Source organism: Jatropha curcas, chromosome 9, assembly GCF_041381405.1.
Source record: "Jatropha curcas cultivar XTBG-Jc1 chromosome 9, XTBG_Jcur_1.0, whole genome shotgun sequence".
Taxonomy (NCBI): Eukaryota; Viridiplantae; Streptophyta; class Magnoliopsida; order Malpighiales; family Euphorbiaceae; genus Jatropha; species Jatropha curcas.
Window position 1 is genome coordinate 8,976,732 of NC_143159.1, and position 17,531 is coordinate 8,994,262.

The 17,531-nt window shown below is 28.4% G+C and overlaps 1 long non-coding RNA gene, 1 other non-coding gene and 1 pseudogene across 2 annotated transcripts; 1 reads left to right on the forward strand and 2 right to left on the reverse strand.

Annotated features, from left to right (window-relative positions):
* The first annotated feature begins 13,320 nt into the window (after positions 1-13,320).
* On the forward strand, positions 13,321-13,413 carry LOC149493573 (small nucleolar RNA snR60/Z15/Z230/Z193/J17). The gene has a single exon (XR_016322761.1). It is a non-coding gene; the product is annotated as a small nucleolar RNA snR60/Z15/Z230/Z193/J17 (small nucleolar RNA).
* A 761-nt stretch (positions 13,414-14,174) lies between these two features.
* Positions 14,175-17,369, reverse strand: LOC149493574 (uncharacterized). The gene is made up of 3 exons (XR_016322588.1): positions 17,098-17,369; positions 15,563-15,623; positions 14,175-14,982 (listed from the first exon to the last, which is right to left on the reverse strand). It is a non-coding gene; the product is annotated as an uncharacterized LOC149493574 (long non-coding RNA).
* LOC149493575 (transcription termination factor MTERF15, mitochondrial-like) lies at positions 15,675-17,100 on the reverse strand (annotated as a pseudogene).
* Positions 17,370-17,531: the final 162 nt, after the last annotated feature.

Genomic DNA, 17,531 nt, shown 5'->3' on the forward strand with positions numbered 1-17,531 from the left:
AAAAACTTTTTCCTTTAAAATTTTGCCTTTTCCAAACAAAGGAAAAAAAATTTATTTTCTTTCATTCATTATTTTACTTCATTATCGAAACATAACGGTGGAAAATAACAATGAAAAAGAAATTAATAATTCATCATTATTTTGATTCCTCTTCTTTCCGAACAGAGTGTTACTTCCATGATTAATAGGTGTAATATATAGCTTTTTGAACTGAAAATTTTATGTTTTAAAAACTGAAATTAAAACAACTAATCATCTAACCATAATTTTAGTTTGGGCTATGGTTGTTGATGAGCGGTAAACTCTATCTTATACTATTTCTTTCGCTTTTAATTTTTTATCAATTTTAATAAACTTAGATTTGGTTTTCTCATAACATATTTGTTTTTTCTTTGTTTTTGTTATTGTTGCTTTATAATTAGAGTTTTTTGTTCCTTCGTTGTGAGGGTTTGTTCCCTTCTTTGTGAAGGTTATTACTAAATAAAAGTATGATATTTAATTTTATTTGGTTGGAGAGTTTAGAGCTTTATTTATAGGTGGATCTTCGATTAATTGAGGCTGGTAGTGTGACGTATTTCTCCATTAATGCTGTGGCAGAAACTTATTTGTATGCGTCCCAACTGCAAGTTATTGGAAAAACAATCCATGTATAAAATATCCAGACAAATTATTATTTTGTAGTCCAAATCAATTAACCGACTGGTTGCTACTTTGGAAATTTATATGTTTTATCAATACCATCTCCAAATGAAAATATTTAATATTATATTTTTTAATTTTAATGTGATTATTTAAAAGAATATAAATTTTCTTGATTTGTTAAAAGATCAGCAAATTCTATTAGCTATTGATAGTAAAATTTTTATATTTGATCTCTATAAATATTTAAATAATAATATTATTAATGCATTACATTTAAAAAAAATCAAAATTAAACTAAACTTTTCAAAATTGTACCAAATTAAATTGAACTGATTGATTTGATTCAGTTGAATTTAGTCAATATGTAAATTATTCTAGCCTTTGATTCAATAGTTGACATTTAAGTTTTCTTTTTTTTAGCAGGAGTCAGAGAGTGGTATTATGAGCTCTCAAACCATATTAAGTTTATCGCCTCTACATCTTATTATTATTATTATTTGATAATGTTAAGATATCATTTTATAATGTTACCTAAATTAATAATATTATATATATATATATATATATATAGTCTTTTCTTTTATGTTTAGATATAAAAAATTAAGTTGTATATTATTAATAATTTAATTCATCACAAGGTATCATATAGCATAATTAAATCCACCACTTACTTTGTGCTACATTTTTAATTATCAAAAATTGAAGTGCAGAGGGATCGGATATCAAATCTTGAAATGCAATAAACTAGCTCTAATATTATATATCAACGAATGGTTTATATATATATATATATATATATATATATATATATATATAGGAATTCAAACATCAAATTATTATCAGGTCGTACATACACTTATCACTAAGTTATGTCTTGATGTGCAACGAATGATTTATATTAAAAGTGTATTTTGCGAATAACGTTTAGAATAAGAGATTTTGAGTTCAAACCTCTTGACCACAAATCAATTTAGTGAGATAAATTGTGTTGTTCGCAATATTATTTCGGCCATTGAAACTCCTAGTAAATCTTATATATATATATATATATATATATAATTAATTTTATATTTTATGATATATAATGTACATTCTAAACAAATTAAGGGGAATATCTTTTTTTAAAATTTTAAAATAGTAACTAATTTTTTATAGAATATGTGGCAGAAATTTATTATTTTTAACAAATATAAATAAAATGATAAGAAATATTAATTTGAAAAAAATAATTATACTAGGAATTATTTTTATTAAGGTTAACAAAATTCATATATGATCTAAATATAAATCGGCTATTAACTGATATAAAAAGGCTCCAAAATATAGCTATCAATTGCTAATTGAAATCTTTTACCAAACACCTGCGGTCTAACTATTGGATATGAATAAATTATGAGTAACATGATCAATGTATATATATATATATATATATTCAATACACAGTATATAATAAATTATTAACTATATAATGTAAAGAACAGTAGTTGCTACAATTTCCATGTTTGATAAAAGAAAGAACAAAATTTGAAAATAAAAAAGTAGAAAATTTTTCAGTCGCTATCAATTGATTGGACATCATCCAAAAGTTTATCGACTTGCAAAAGTATTGTTAAATGGAAGTCCATTCCAGCATCAATACTATTGCTAGCTTCCTCAGACACTCCATGTGCTGTGTTAATGCAATACATGAAATATGAACATCTTCATGTTTATCCTTTGTCCATACTCTTGTTGCCTCATATTCATTCATTACTGGCATCTCCATCGCCATCAAACAATTGCATAAAGGAGACATTTTCAATCCTTCTGTTTTACATCAGGTTTATGTATCATTATATGTGCTCTAGATGTTGTAGCAATGTCTAACTCAATTATCGACCAACTATAAAAACTGTACAAACTTCTTGAATTATTGAGCCGATTATAGCTTTTGCGAAATTTTACCTTTGTAATCAGAAAGCCATGATAGCATTTGAATTAAAGGCGATCTGTGGAATGATTTATTCCTACCCCAACCCTAATCGATAATAGATTCGTTAATGATTAATTCAGAGTTACTTAATTGATTCAAAACAAATAAACTCAATCAAAGATTAATTTTATTATGTAATTATGCCTGAAATCCTCGCTCGGTGTTAAGTCTTGAAATTTTCGCTCAATATTTATTTCATTATCTCTTACCTAGAATAGCTAAATATACTATAAATACTTGTATCTAGTCTCAATAGAGGACAAATTATCATTTATTAAGTTCTCTCAATCTCATTCAACTTTTCTACTTTTATGGCTAATTATACATTCATCTAAACTTCTCACGCAAAAGAGAAGTTAGTGAATCGAGTTTTTAGAAATTACTAGAGATCAACAAATGCTTTTTCTCTTTCACAATGAGGCATGGAACATATAAAATGATGAAACAATATAAAGTAAGAGAAAGTACTTGTGTTTTTTTTTTAATGATTAAAAAAAATAAAGCTCTAACAAATTTCAAGGTCCAGTAAACAAAGTTGAAGATTTTATTAATCTATTCTCTACTTTATTCAATAAATTTAAATTTCACAATTAAAGAAACTTCATAATTTATTTATAAATTCTCTAATTCATTTTTCTATGATATTCCAACAACTAAAGGCGTGTTTTTTTCACGGATTGATACCTCTCAATCTTACAAATGATCTTTGTAGAAATTGCTTACTAATTAAAACACATTTTACTATTCTTTCCGTTCTTTTTATATAGGAACAACTAATTTTTCACCAAAATTAAGAAAGTAGATTAACAAAATTTTTTGTCGGTTTTTGTCATTTTTTTTTTCTAATTTACCCCTAATATCTCATTTATTTCTCCTCTAATATCAATGTATATCTTGAATTATATTTCAATTTTCAATGAAGTTTTAAATGCTTTGTTGGAATGAAGGAAATAAAATAGTTGCAAAAATGAAGTTTATGCTATCATTTATGGAGAGAAATTCATTTTTTATCCTCTATTTGAAAAAGTTGTATGGAAATAGGAAAATTTGTATTCATTTAACCTTCGAACTATTTTTGGTTATTGAAAACGTACTTTAAATATTCTGCAATTTTTTAAATATTCGATGAAGTCCATAAGAATTCCTTTCAATGTGGTCAACTTGAAATTTTTGTGGCTATTTTCTATTCAAACTCCATTTTAATCAGTGCTCATATAACCTATATGAGCACTTTTTTTTTCAATGGAAATTGATGTAAACAAATTCATTCTCCAAAATTTATTCACATTAAATACTCATATATACATTTGTCTCCCACTATCTTGAGAATCTCCTACACTAAAAGCTTCACAAAGGACTAAAATAAATGCAAGATAAACTTTTCACATTGGTATGGTTCTCAAAATTACCAAAATTTTCTCTATAAAAACAATACCCAAAATAGAAACTTTACCTATATAAAAAGAACAAAGGGAGTAGCAGTTTGATATAGAGTAGTGCTATTTGGCTCATGGTGATCCTCGATCATGGCACTTCAAATGACATATATAACCTTGAGTGGTTTTGGAGGGATAAATGGGTGGGAAAGAAATTTAATTTTGGAGGGAAATATATGCATTAAAATGCGTTCCCATAATTAATTATTTTCCTTCACTTTATCACATAATTAATTATGTCTTGTTGAAAATAATGACAATCATTAATTTTATTGGTCATGATTCATTTGATTCAAGGTAATCAAAATAATTTATATACATAATAAAAATTTTAAGTCTAAAATAAAATTCTATAAGGATTGAAAACGCCCAAGTAATTATAACTGAACTGGCAACCGAACTGATATTATGACCGGATCAAGGTTGGATTGGGTTGGATTGGTTCAACTAGATTCTTAATTTTTTAATTTTTAATATTTTTACATAAGTGTATATATATATATATATATATATATATATATATATATATATATATATATATATATATATATATATATTATTGCACCAAAATGATTTTTAATTCAGATTTCAAAAAAAAATCGATTTTTATTAAGAAAATCCGGTTTTGTCCGATTTTATCATGAAAATCCATTTTTTATCAACGGTTCAACCTGATTTTCTAAAAAAAATCAATTTTTTTTCAAAATTCGGTCCAACTTGATAATCGAACCAAACAACTAATTGGTTTTGGTTTAACTGGTTTGACTGGTCAGTCCGATCCAATTTCAACAATACCGTATATGAATATCCTTTTAATTTATTTGAGAGGATGCAAAATCCTAGCATTTGAATCCTTTAAATAAAAATTTTTAACTTTAAATTCTATATAAAAATTTAAACCAAAGTATGGATCCTACCATTATTCATGCCTAATCGAAAATTTTTTAACTTGACTAAATTTACTTTAATTATTGTGTAGCCAAGTGCAACTTTAACTAATTGTTATCTAATCAGGTTTCAATTTGGTTGTCTTAATTTAATTTAGTTCTAAGTATGACTTCATCGATCACTACTTGATTTAATTTCAAGTAAATTGATTTACTTTAATTTAATTCAAATTAGATTGTCTAATTAATTTTATTCAAGTGTGACTACTGAATTGTTACTTCATTTAACTTTAATTTAGATATCTTAATTTAATTTGATTTTTAAATGTGATTTAATAGAGTGTAAATTCCTTTCAAAAAAAAAAAAAAAGAAGAGTTTATATTAACCATTCAAGTTTTATCTTTATCTATATGCATTAAAATTTATATGTAGAGAACGTGTTGTAGACTTATTATAAGAAAATGCATAATAAGTGTCAAAATAATTTGTCAAGGGATTGATCCTGAGATTTTACTTATACTCATGCCAAAATGTGTGCTTAATGTCATTTGAGTTATAACTCTCAAGTGTGACATAATCAATGGTTACTTAGTTTAATTTAATTTTAGGTGTAATTTAATTTAATTTGAATTAGATTATCTAAATTTAATTTCATTAAAGTCTGACCAAGTGTGATTTATTTAATTGTTCCTTCATTAAATTTCAATTTCAATGTACCTTCAAAAAAATTTTGAATGTAATTTAACTTAATTGTTAAATATGACTTCATAAAGTATAAGGTAAACTTAAAAGGTTAGTTTAGTGGAAAGGTTAGTAGTGTGTTAATCACTATTGCTTAGGTCACGAGGTCAATTTTTTATTTGCTCATTTTTTTACAATTTATTCACCATTTTGCCACCCCACCTACAAACAAAATACCTATTTTTGTATTAGGTAGTTAAATTTTCAATATATGTTTAACATACACTTTTTATCACAATAATTCTTAATTCATCTAATTTAACAATCTTTACACACACAAAATTTCATAAAATATTTAGAATTTTTTAATGCATTTCACAACTTAATTATTTTTTAATGCACTTAGCGCAATGAAATTTATATGTAGAACTAGTTTTTAAGTATAACAAATATTACTTATTTAATTGTTACTTAATTTAATTTTAATTTGAATGTCTTAATTCCATTTGATTTCAAATATAACAAAGTGTAGCTTAAAAAAATCAAGTTAAAAGGAAAATTAAGTAGTACTCCCTCTGTCTCAAAATATAAGTCATTTTTGGATGATAATTTTGTCCCAAAATATAAATCGTTTTGAATATTTTAAGGAGTAATAAATTATATTTTTCCAATATTACCCTTTTTTAGATTAATTACAATAAATACTTTAACAAATAACTATTGATTTTGAATAAAAGATAATTTGGTTAAATTATCTTTGAGTTTGTTATAATTTATGAGAATTAATTGTTTCCTTAATCCTTGTCTAATAACCTTAAACGACTTATATTTTGGGACAAAGGGAGTATATGATTATTTATGCCTCATAAATCACTAAGACACTTGGAAGAATATGATTTGTTAATTGATAAGGTAAAAACAAAACAAATGTCATGCATGTGTATTGATAATCTCATCTATTTAATGCTTTGTCTGGAGTCATTAAATAATGAAATAGAAATATTTGAAATTCAAATTTTAAATCTCTCTCCATGTCAAACTTACAAATTTTAAGTGAGGATGAAAGTGACTTTTGATATGCTAAATCTGGATAAAAGTGTCATGGTCTTGGATCACCATGAGCCAAAAAATTTTTCCCTTTTATATATAGGTCTAAGACAAAGTTTAATGCAAAAAATGCCCTTCATCCGTCCAAAATGATAGTCCACTTTCTATTTTCATATAGATTAAAAAATAATAATTATTATGGTTAAAGACAATTTTATTCATATAGCTTTCCTATTCTACTAATCTTAAATAACACATATGCAATTATTATATTAAAATTATAAGTAAAAATTAATAAGAGTTATTGAAAATAAGATAAAATTTAATAAGGCAGTGCTAAACGCCTTATTATGATCCGGATTATAACCACCTTTTGGAAGAAAATCACTTTAGTATTTAGTTAAAAGTACAATTTTATCCTTAAGTTGTTTTGCATTTAATATCATAAAAAAAGAACCTTTTCACACTAGAGAAAAGCACACACGTGCTAATTTTACGCTACAAATAGTCACACTCACGTACGCATATCAAGGCTAATAAATTAATGAAACAAATTAAATTAAATGATTAATTTATTAACATGGACGTTAGATGTGAACGAAGATTTAGTTTACACTTAATTATTTTAATCAAATTTGATTTAAATTAATTTCAATTAATATTATTTTAATTTAATAAAATTTCAAGTGTAACTTAATCAAATGTGATGTAATTTAGTTCTAATTTTAATTTAATTTAGTGTGTGTGCATATATATATATATACATATATATATGTGTGCATATATATGTGTGTGTGTATATGTGTATTACTTAACTTCAATTAGGGTATTGCAATTTAATAAAATTTCAAGTGTCACTTAGTAAAATTGAATTTAATTTAAATTCAATTAGGATATCTTAATTTAATAAAATATCAAATGTAACTTAATCGAGTTTAGTTTCAAGTGTAACTTAATTAATTTTTAATTTAATTTTAAATTTGGGTATCTTAATTTAATTTAATTTAATTTGAAGTTCTATTCAATTTAATAAAATTTCAAATGTGATTTAATTTAATTGATATTATAATGTTTTAAATTAATTTAATTTAATTTCAAATGTGATCAAATATAATTTAATTTAATTTCAAACGAGTGCATTAATTTAGTTTAACTTTAAGTGTGAACAAGTGTGATTTAATCCAATATGACTTAATTTAGTCACATTCAATTGTCTAAATATAATTTGAAATGAAGGATAACTTAATTCAATTCAATTAGCTTGCCTTTATTTAGTTTAATTTCAATTCTGACCAGGTGTGACTTAATTTAATTTCAATTGGGGTGTCCTAATTGATAAGATTCTAACTATATATGACTCAATCAAGTAATTTAATTTAGTTCATATTCAAATATTTTAATTTAAATTAATTTTATATCTAGTTTGACTTAATTTAATTTCAATAAGTATATCTCATTTTAATAACTTTTCATATGTAACTTAATTTAATTCTAATTAAGGTGTCTTGGTTGAATTATAATTTTGTTTCAAACTTGACCAGATGTAACTTAATCAATTATTACTTAATTTAATTTTAATTTGGGTGTCTTAATTTAATTTAATTTCAAATGTGACCAAATGTGGATGAATCAAGGTGACTTATTATCTAAATAGATTTTGAAATCAAGTGTGACTTAATCAATTGTTACTTAATTTAATTTCAGTTTGGGTATCATAAATTAATTTAATTCATAATGTCACTAAATGTGACTTAATCAAGGGTGACTTAATTTAATTCAATTAGAATGTCTTGATTTAATTTATTCTCAAGTATGACTAGGTGTGATTTAATTTAATTTAATTAGGGTATCCCAAATGAATAAAATTCCAAGTTTGGCTAAATCAAACGATTTTATTTAGTTCCAATTAGGGTATTTTAACTTAAATTAATTTTATTTCAAATATGACTAAAGTTAATCTCATCTAAGATATTTCAATTTTATAAATTTTAAAGGGTATCTTAATTTAATTTTAATTAAGGTATCTTAATTTAATTAGTTTAATTTTAAATATGACTATCCAATTAAGGTGTCCTAATTTAATTTAATTTCAAGTGTTACAAGTATAACTCAATAAAAGTAACTTAATTTCATTTCCAAAATAGAACTTAAAAATAAGTATAACTTAATGAATTGTTACTTAATTCAATTTTACTTTCGGTATCTTAACAAATTTCATTTCAAATGTAAGTAAACGTGATATGATCCAAGTTGACTTGATTAAATTTAAATTATAGTGTCTTAATTTAATTCAATTCCAAATACGACTAGGTATGATTTACTTTAATTTCCATTAGGGTGTCACAAGTTATTAAAATTTCAAGTGTAACTTAATCAAGTGACTTAATTTAATTCCAATTAGAATGTTTTAGTTTCAATTGTCTAAACTCAAGTATGACCTAATTTAATTTCAATTAGGATATCTCAATTGAATAAAATTTTGAAGTATAATTTAATAAAATGCGATTTAATTTAGTTCAAATTAGATTATCTTAGTTTAATTTAATTTAATTTCAAGTGCGATCAAGCCTGATTAGACAAGGTACAAGTACAATCATGATATTTTAATTTAGTTTTAAATATAACTAACTATAACTTAATCAATTAAAATTTAATTTAATTTTAAGTAAAGTATCTTAATTTAATTTTTTTTATTTTAAATATCATCAAATGTGATTTAAAGTCTAATATTCACTGTTCTAAATCGTCCTTGTAAATATGAAGATAATACATATTTTTATTTAGCATGGAATTGCCAATAGACTATATGTTTTACTCTTTCCATGGACTAATTTTTCCCACTTCCCGTGGACACTATATAGTCCAAGTATATGTGAAATGAAAATATGAGTTTCAAGACAATTAATGATAATATTTGCATGTTTGACATTTTTCCTATTGCATTTAATGTTATCTAGTCCTATACATTTTACAATGACACTTTAATGTAGTTCTCAATGATATATGAGTAAATATATATTTTAAATTCAAATTTTAATTTTCAGGACACAATATTTAATAATGGTAGTATTGATATTGGACATTCTAAAATCACTCATGACTTGATCAAAACCATTTATTATCCGGATCATTATGAGGTAAAAATCTTTTTCAAATTTAACAAAGATATAATAGATTAGGTAAGGATTAACTATAGAAAGTGGATTATATTTTAGGACAAATTAGAAAAAAAAGATGGACTATTTTTTTGAGACGAAGGGAGTAATAAATGAGATTTAGTGCATTTCTATATTTATTCGTAGGTATATTACAGAGTTAGAGCCACAACCACCTTAATGCCAAGTGGCAACAACTCTCAAAACATTGTACACAATTTAATAGCCCATTAAAAAAATAATCAAAACCCTAGGTCGATTATATTTGGGCCTTCAGGCCCATGAGTCTTTAACCCAGGCCGGGTAGATAATTTCTTTCATTCTATCGAACGACAAGGGTATTTTGGTCACTTCAATACCTCTATATAATCCTAACAAGACTACAGTGAAATCAGTAACCCTAAAAATTTACACAGTTAAGCATTGTCAATTGGTTGAAGAAATAATTGGTAGCCGATTTATCTCTCTTAATTCGCCATTCTTGCTTCTTTCTTTCCCTCCCTTTTGATAGATCTGAGTATTTATTTTCTGTTTTTTTTTTTAATTTTATTTTATTTTTCCCATAATTTGCCCAATGATGCACACATAAATTGTATTGAACGGTTGCAAATGGGTGTTTTAGTTCGTCATTAGCCTTCGCTAGCCGCCATGTTCCCCACCGCCACCATTTCCACCTCTTTCTCCTCCTCCTCCTCCTCCTCCTTATACACACACATATATATACATACAAACGTACACACATGTTGTGGTGGTGTGTGAAGGCTTTTGATGGACGCCATTTGCGCTAAAATCGTAGATGATTGGTTTAAGCTATGAGATCTGAGGGCTTTTTATAAATTGTTTCACTTTTTTCTTTTCTAAGAAAACCCATATCTCCATTTGATTTATGGCAACCTTTTCATGTTAAGAATTTTTGTTGATGGAAGTTGGTTTTTTAGCTAGTTTAGTGATATGAATGATACACACTCATTGTATGTTGGCTATAAATCCAAGGGATTGGTTTGATGGTTTCCTTTCCTGATTCTTGTTGTTGGCGTGTTTGTTGCATTCAGTGTTTTTAATCTTATTAGGGTTGTTGTTTATGCTTCTTCTGTTTAGAGCATGCTATGGCTCTTAACCTGATAGCATGCATTTGTTTATGCTCAATGATTATACCAGATAAAATAGGGCAGTTGCTTTGGTTTTCACTATTTAGCCTCTATCTTCACTTTTAGCCCTCCGGTAGTCTGGAATGCTGGCTGTTGGTGGTGGTTTTTGTTGTTGTTGTTGTTGTTATTTCTTCCTTAGTGAAGATCTACGCCCTGTTTGGAATAAATGAATATTACAGAATTTTGGAAGTGAATATAAACTGGCTTTTAGTGAAAATCTTATGCTTTACTGCGCAAAGATACAAAATATTTTAGCTGAGGGCTTTGTGGGTTCTGAAACTTGTCCAAAATGGCAATTTTTTGAGGTTATATATAGAGAAGCACACTAATTTTCATTGTATTTTTCCTTTAATCTAAATAAAGCTCGACAATATGATACTATTATTGCGGTATGGAATCATCTTTTTTAATATGGAATTTGGGTTGCTGGGTGCATCCGTGCATGGAGCCTATTCTTGGGGTTGGTAACTTTTGTGCATTTTCTTTATTTGTAAAGCAAGGTAGTCATCTATTAGATTAATGTGCCCAATGATGTTAACTCATTACAGAGTGGTACTTTGTTTTTCAATTTGAGCCTCTTATATCTCTGTCTGCCCCACTTGCCACTTCTGTCTTCTTCTTCTTCTTCTTCTTATTGTTATTATTATTATTATTATTATTATCATCATCATCTTTGGTGGTGGTGGTGGTGGTGGTGGTTGTATTGGTGGTTTTAGATGTATGGAGGCTCTAATTGACAAATAGTAGCTTTGCCAACTATGAAAAGTTAGAGTTGTAAGAACTGAGGGCATCATGCCAATGCATCTTTCAAGTTCTTGAACTATAAAAATTTATTTTTGGTAGTGTTTAATTTATTTCAACAATTGCACAAGGTATAGCTGAGTATTTCCCAACTGGACTCTTTTCTGAGGTTATCTTTGTTTCTTCCCTTGGAAAGAACCATTGTGATAAGTTCAAATATACTATTCATGGATTATCATAGATTTTCTATAATGCTTGTTGTACATGTTTTTCTTTTTTTCATTTTTATTTATTATGTAGTTATTGCAGCTTGTTTTCTCATTTTTAGCAGTTGGTATTGTTGCTCTCTATTCTTTTAGCGTTCTTTCTAACGACATAATAATAACTTTTTCTTTTGTCTCTCAAATATTACCACCACTCTGATTATATCATCAATAGTTCATAGGCTTTCAATTGGAATTCACACAATTGATTCCCATTGTGCCCAATGATGGATAAATCAATTCTATTGAGTGGTTGCATTGTTTTTTATCACCAGTGTTTCACTGCCACTTGTGTGTGTGTGTGTGTGTGTGTGTGTGTGTGTGTGTGTGTGTGTGGTGGTGGTGGTGGTGTGGTGAAAAACATTTGCATTTCACCACGTATGATATATTGAAAGCTATGAGATCTGAGGGCCATTGTCTGAAATTCAGCTGTTATGATATTTTCTGAATGTATGTTTTCTTGATTGCTTATGTATTTTAGATGGTGGCCATGTTCTCAGAAAATCAATGCAAATCATACTGCGGTTGTTTTTGGGATGTTATTTTTATTATTACAATTGCTAGTTTTATCTTCCAAGTACTTGCTGAATAATTGATTTTTTGCCTGTTGAGGAAAATATTTATCCTACACAAGTCAGGCTAAGATGTTTCGTTTTGCAGTATTTTTATTAATTTGTCATTAGCACTATGCTGGGAAATACTCACTGGATTTTTAGGATAACATGTTCAATGTGGTTTTGTTTATGGATTTATCTTCATACAAGTGATTGATGTCAATTCTTTAGTGACAAGGATTATTTTTGAGTTTGAAATAAGGCAATGGATAATTTTCATGTGGTTTTTCATTATTGCATAGTTTGATTTTAGATTTGCTGTTGTTGTAATTGGCTATAGAAAGGCCTTGACGATCATCCTGATATATCAGCACAAGTATTCTGAGTTCTTTTTGATTCTTTTAATTATCGTCGCCCTTATTTTCATTAGCTTTGGTTTTTATATTTATTATTATTATATTATGATTGTAGATTGGCCAATGATTAAACAATATTCAAAGACAAGCATATGTCTGAAATTTTCCATGCTGATTAACCTAATCTTCTCTATGAGGCTGATTTTGATCTATCTCTGTTGAATTTTTTTTATCAAATTGTGTTACTAGTTTAATTTAAACTGAGTTTTTGGTTTAATCTATCACTTATTTGGCAAGTAATGAAAAAATTGGTTTTATAGTTGCATGATAAATTTGTGATTATGTACCTACCATTACTGAGGCTTGTTTTAATTTTAATTTTTTTGTTTTTGTTGTGGTTTTTATAACTTAGAAGATCAGCACCTGTCAGATCACAGATGGGTCAAATGATGATTTTAAGCATAGTTCAACTGACAATCCAATGTGATTATTAAACTTTTTTGGTCTTTCGCTCCTATCTGATGACCCTTGTTGCTTATCATTGTGCAAATCAAATTGTTTTTCAATTTGTGCGGCTAATCATTTATATTTTGTAGCTTTTACATGCTTAATTAAAAACGCATTCGTTGTGTGTGTGCTGTCAGACTAAGGATTTTTTGTATTTTTTGGATTGATGAATAGAACTAATGTTTGAACCAATCTACTTTGTTTCTTAGGGCGATGGTTGCTACTGAGATTAGGGGTGTAAATGAACTGAGGCTCATGCTGGCTGCTTGAGAAAAGTTCAAAAAAGTTTTAGCTTGAATTGAGCTCTGCCTAATGAAATTTAGCTTGAAAGACCCTTGAGCTTTCTCAACCACTAACAAGCTTTTTTGTGTATATATATTTTAAATTTATGTGAAGTTTAAAATTTTCAGACTTGAGGTATATTCTATTGAGCTGAGCTTTGATCATTTACACTCCTAGTTGAGATAGGTTGATATATGGTCATTTTTCGGCTGTATTGCTACATTCCTATTAATGAAAGACCTGGTATCGTAGCTTTCAGTTCAAGGATACCTGATATGTCTAATTATCTTTGTAGTGTTGATATATGGCCATAGCGTTACCCTAAACGCCGTAATTAAAGTCAAATTTATTCTTTTCTTTTTTATTAAATAAAAATAAATAAATTTGATTTAAAAAAATACCTATAGTTAAAAACTTCCCTCCAAATTACGAATCCTAATTATTGTTTTCGCTGAACCAAATTTAGTCACGTTAAATTATCTTAGGAAAACACTTATGGCTTTACTAGCTACTAGCTTGAATAATAAAAGAAAAAAAATAAATTTTTACATAAAAATCCTAAAATATTTTTTGAATATAGAAATTATATAATCAAGAAGCACAAGAAATGCATGCTCTCGAGTATCCACAGGAAAAGGTATCAATAACTTCCATGGGTTAATGCAGCAATCCTTCCAACAATGGTATCAATAACGCATATACCTAGCAGAAAATTCAAATCTAAAAGTCTTCACGGTAGAAATGGGAATATAGCACTCGGTAATCCTTATTTACAGATGTTATTCTATTGCTTCTGATGTACATTAGGTGTTCCATTGATCAAGAGGGTTCTTGCCAATTTTGGCTCTCCCAGGATCTGCCTTTGACCCTATTCCAGATATCGTGCTTGAAACCTGTTAAGTCTGAGATTGGTGACTTCAAAATACGATTCCACTCTTTCTTTTTTGTAATTTCTAGTAGTAATCTATTTTGATGCTTTCCTAGAAGTAAACAAAAATAATTTAATATGAGACTTTACCCCAGTAAGTTGTTGATAATAAGAAATATGGCTTTTATCTCAATTTAGGATCCTCTTGAGGTAGTGGACAAGTTTCTCGTACCCATACCATATATTGCAGCTCCGCCCACTTTATTCGCCATCTGTAGCAGATTCAGTTGCTGGAACTATTGGACACTGGAAATTATAGCAGCTGAAAAGAAGTGGTTCATTGCTGAGAAAGTTATGCACCAGCACCAACTATGATGAATTGAATTCACCTTTGCCTTTGATCTTCTTCGATGGCTTTCGGTCACCAAATCACCAAGAACACCTGCAGGAAATCAAAGAAAATTAGCAAACATAAGACACCTGGATGGACAAATGTAAAAGGTGATGCTTCACCTTCATCTATCTCGTGTTGTTTATTAGCAGTCAAATTTTGGGTTTTGTTTAGTTAAAATAAAAGGGGAAAGGCCATTGTTGTACCTTTTGGCTTTAGTCTTTTTATATAAATGGAGTGTGCACATTCTGAGTAATTTTAAGAGAAAAGTTGCTCTTTTGATAATGATGGCCACTAGTATGGTTCTTGAATGATCTGCATAGTGCTTCAAGGTATCAAGCTAAAACGGTTTTCAGCTTTCAGTTATAGAAAAGCATACTAATAGAAGCCTACCCTTTTCTTTTGACCAATCAACCTAAAGAATTGTTAACATGCTATTGAAAGGGGAATTGGATGATTTGCAAGAACATCGAAGACAAAAAATCGAAGCAGCAAAATATTCATGCGCCTCAGTTTTTATTTAATGTGTTCTTTAAATGCCAGAACAAAATTGGCACAAAAAGTGTGCAATTTCATACTAAAACAGAACAGAAATAAGTTGGCAGGTGAATTTTTATGCGTAAACATATACCTTCTCCTCCTATTGTCTTCTTTCCAGGTTGCAGTGTCTCAACTTAACAAACAATTTTCAACTGAATTCCCATAAAATTGATATAGTTTATCAGTAACAAAATTAGAAAAGAAAATAATAGATCTTGAAAAAAGAACAAACATCCCAAATCAATCCTTGACGAATCAGAAAGTTTGTTCAGAAATATAAAATAAGCCTAATCTGATCCTACCATCTGTCCTAAATTCTACCAGCAATAAACACTTCTCAATATAGGGGGGTTAGCAAAAAAACAAGCTTAAGATGCTAAATCAATCTGAGATGCATTAACATTGATTAATTGCTACGTTTTAGAACTATAAACAATTGTTTTCTTTGTGATCACCTCCAGTCTCAACTTGGTATGCCTTGATCAATTCAGGAAATTCCTCCTTCAAGTAACCGAAAAACTTATTCTCAAACTGCTTATTATTCATGATTAAAGCTGATATAATAGCTGTTTTCTTCTTAATCAACTTTTTTGACATTATTATTTCCAAAACAGACCATCTTGGCATAATCCTTCGCTCCAAATTGAACAGAAACAGCTGCGGCCACTTAGCAATATCAGAAGGCTCAAAATGTATTTTGGTTAAATAAAACCCCATTAATTTCTTGATCTTCTCCTCTGAAGTTAGCATTAAATTAGGCTGTCTTCTAAATGCAAAAACAACATCTTTTTCAGACCAGCCAAAGTTTAACAATAGCTTCTTTTTCCTTTCCCAAGTTGATTTGCTCATAACTGACATTTAACGAACAGCATATACAAAAGATTTGCGAATTGGTTCAATTCCGATTTCTTTGACTTCTCCAACTGCTTCTTCAAACAAATCAGCCCTAAGCAATAACGATCGAGGCTCCACTTTTATTAAATCCTAATACAAGATTCTGGCACACCATGAGCCCTTAAAATGCAGATATTGGACGCCATAAGCTCAGTACCAGACGTAAAAACAAAAGGGCATCGTTTAATTGCATAAGCAACATTCTCATCAGTATCAAGAAAACCCCTTAGGAAATCAATAGTGGGCAAAATTCGATTCTTTAAACTAACCTTTAGAATACCTGGACATGCACATAAAATCTGAGGCAGATGTGTATTTCTTAACCCCAGTGACTCCAAAAATTCAATCTTTGGTTTTAGAGTTCTCTCTGGGTCAGCTACAAGACATGATGGGCGGCGTGATATTAAACTAACAATTTGAGATTTAGAAAACCCATGGTCCTTTAAAAGTTGAAGAACCAAATCTGGTTTCTGTGTGCTATAAATATTGACATGCTTAGCGGCTGAAGTAGCTTTCTGTAGAGATAACCCACATGAGTTCATGAGGAAAGAGATTGTTAAAGATGGATTACTTTTTAATTTTGTGACTGAATTTAGAGGTTGTAGCGTTTGGATATAACGAAAGGAACAAGCTTTCAAGTATATAGAGCTATGATTTTCAGTAATTTGGAGGAGACGAAACATTTCTTTGAATTGAAATACGAAAAGGGAGAGTTCAGCAATACCAACTTACCGAATGTGAGAAGCGGATAATGCTGGTCAAGTCTATAAGTGCAAAGCCACTGGAAAAATGGCGGAAAAGAGCTCACTTTTCGGGTTTCTCATTTTGTCATTTTGACAGTGGCCGGTTCGCCAAGCCAAGTATCGTGGGCTTTCCCCAATCTTCTCGACAGTGGGGCATTCAAGTGGCTAAGCTATCAATGTAGGTCACTCCCGAACCTTTCCCCAATCTTCTCGACAGTGGCTGGTTCAGCTCTTACTAGAGGTATGGAAAAGTAATTTGGGCTTCCCGCTTCCAAAATGGTCTAAAATTTTTTTTAAAAAAAAGTAATTTCTTCTTGATTGCCACAAATGATATGGGTAATTTTGACGGAATGAGTAAAATTGCAACATATTTTTTAAAATAGAATAAAACAGTCTGTTTTTGAGAGCTTTACATATAGTTGA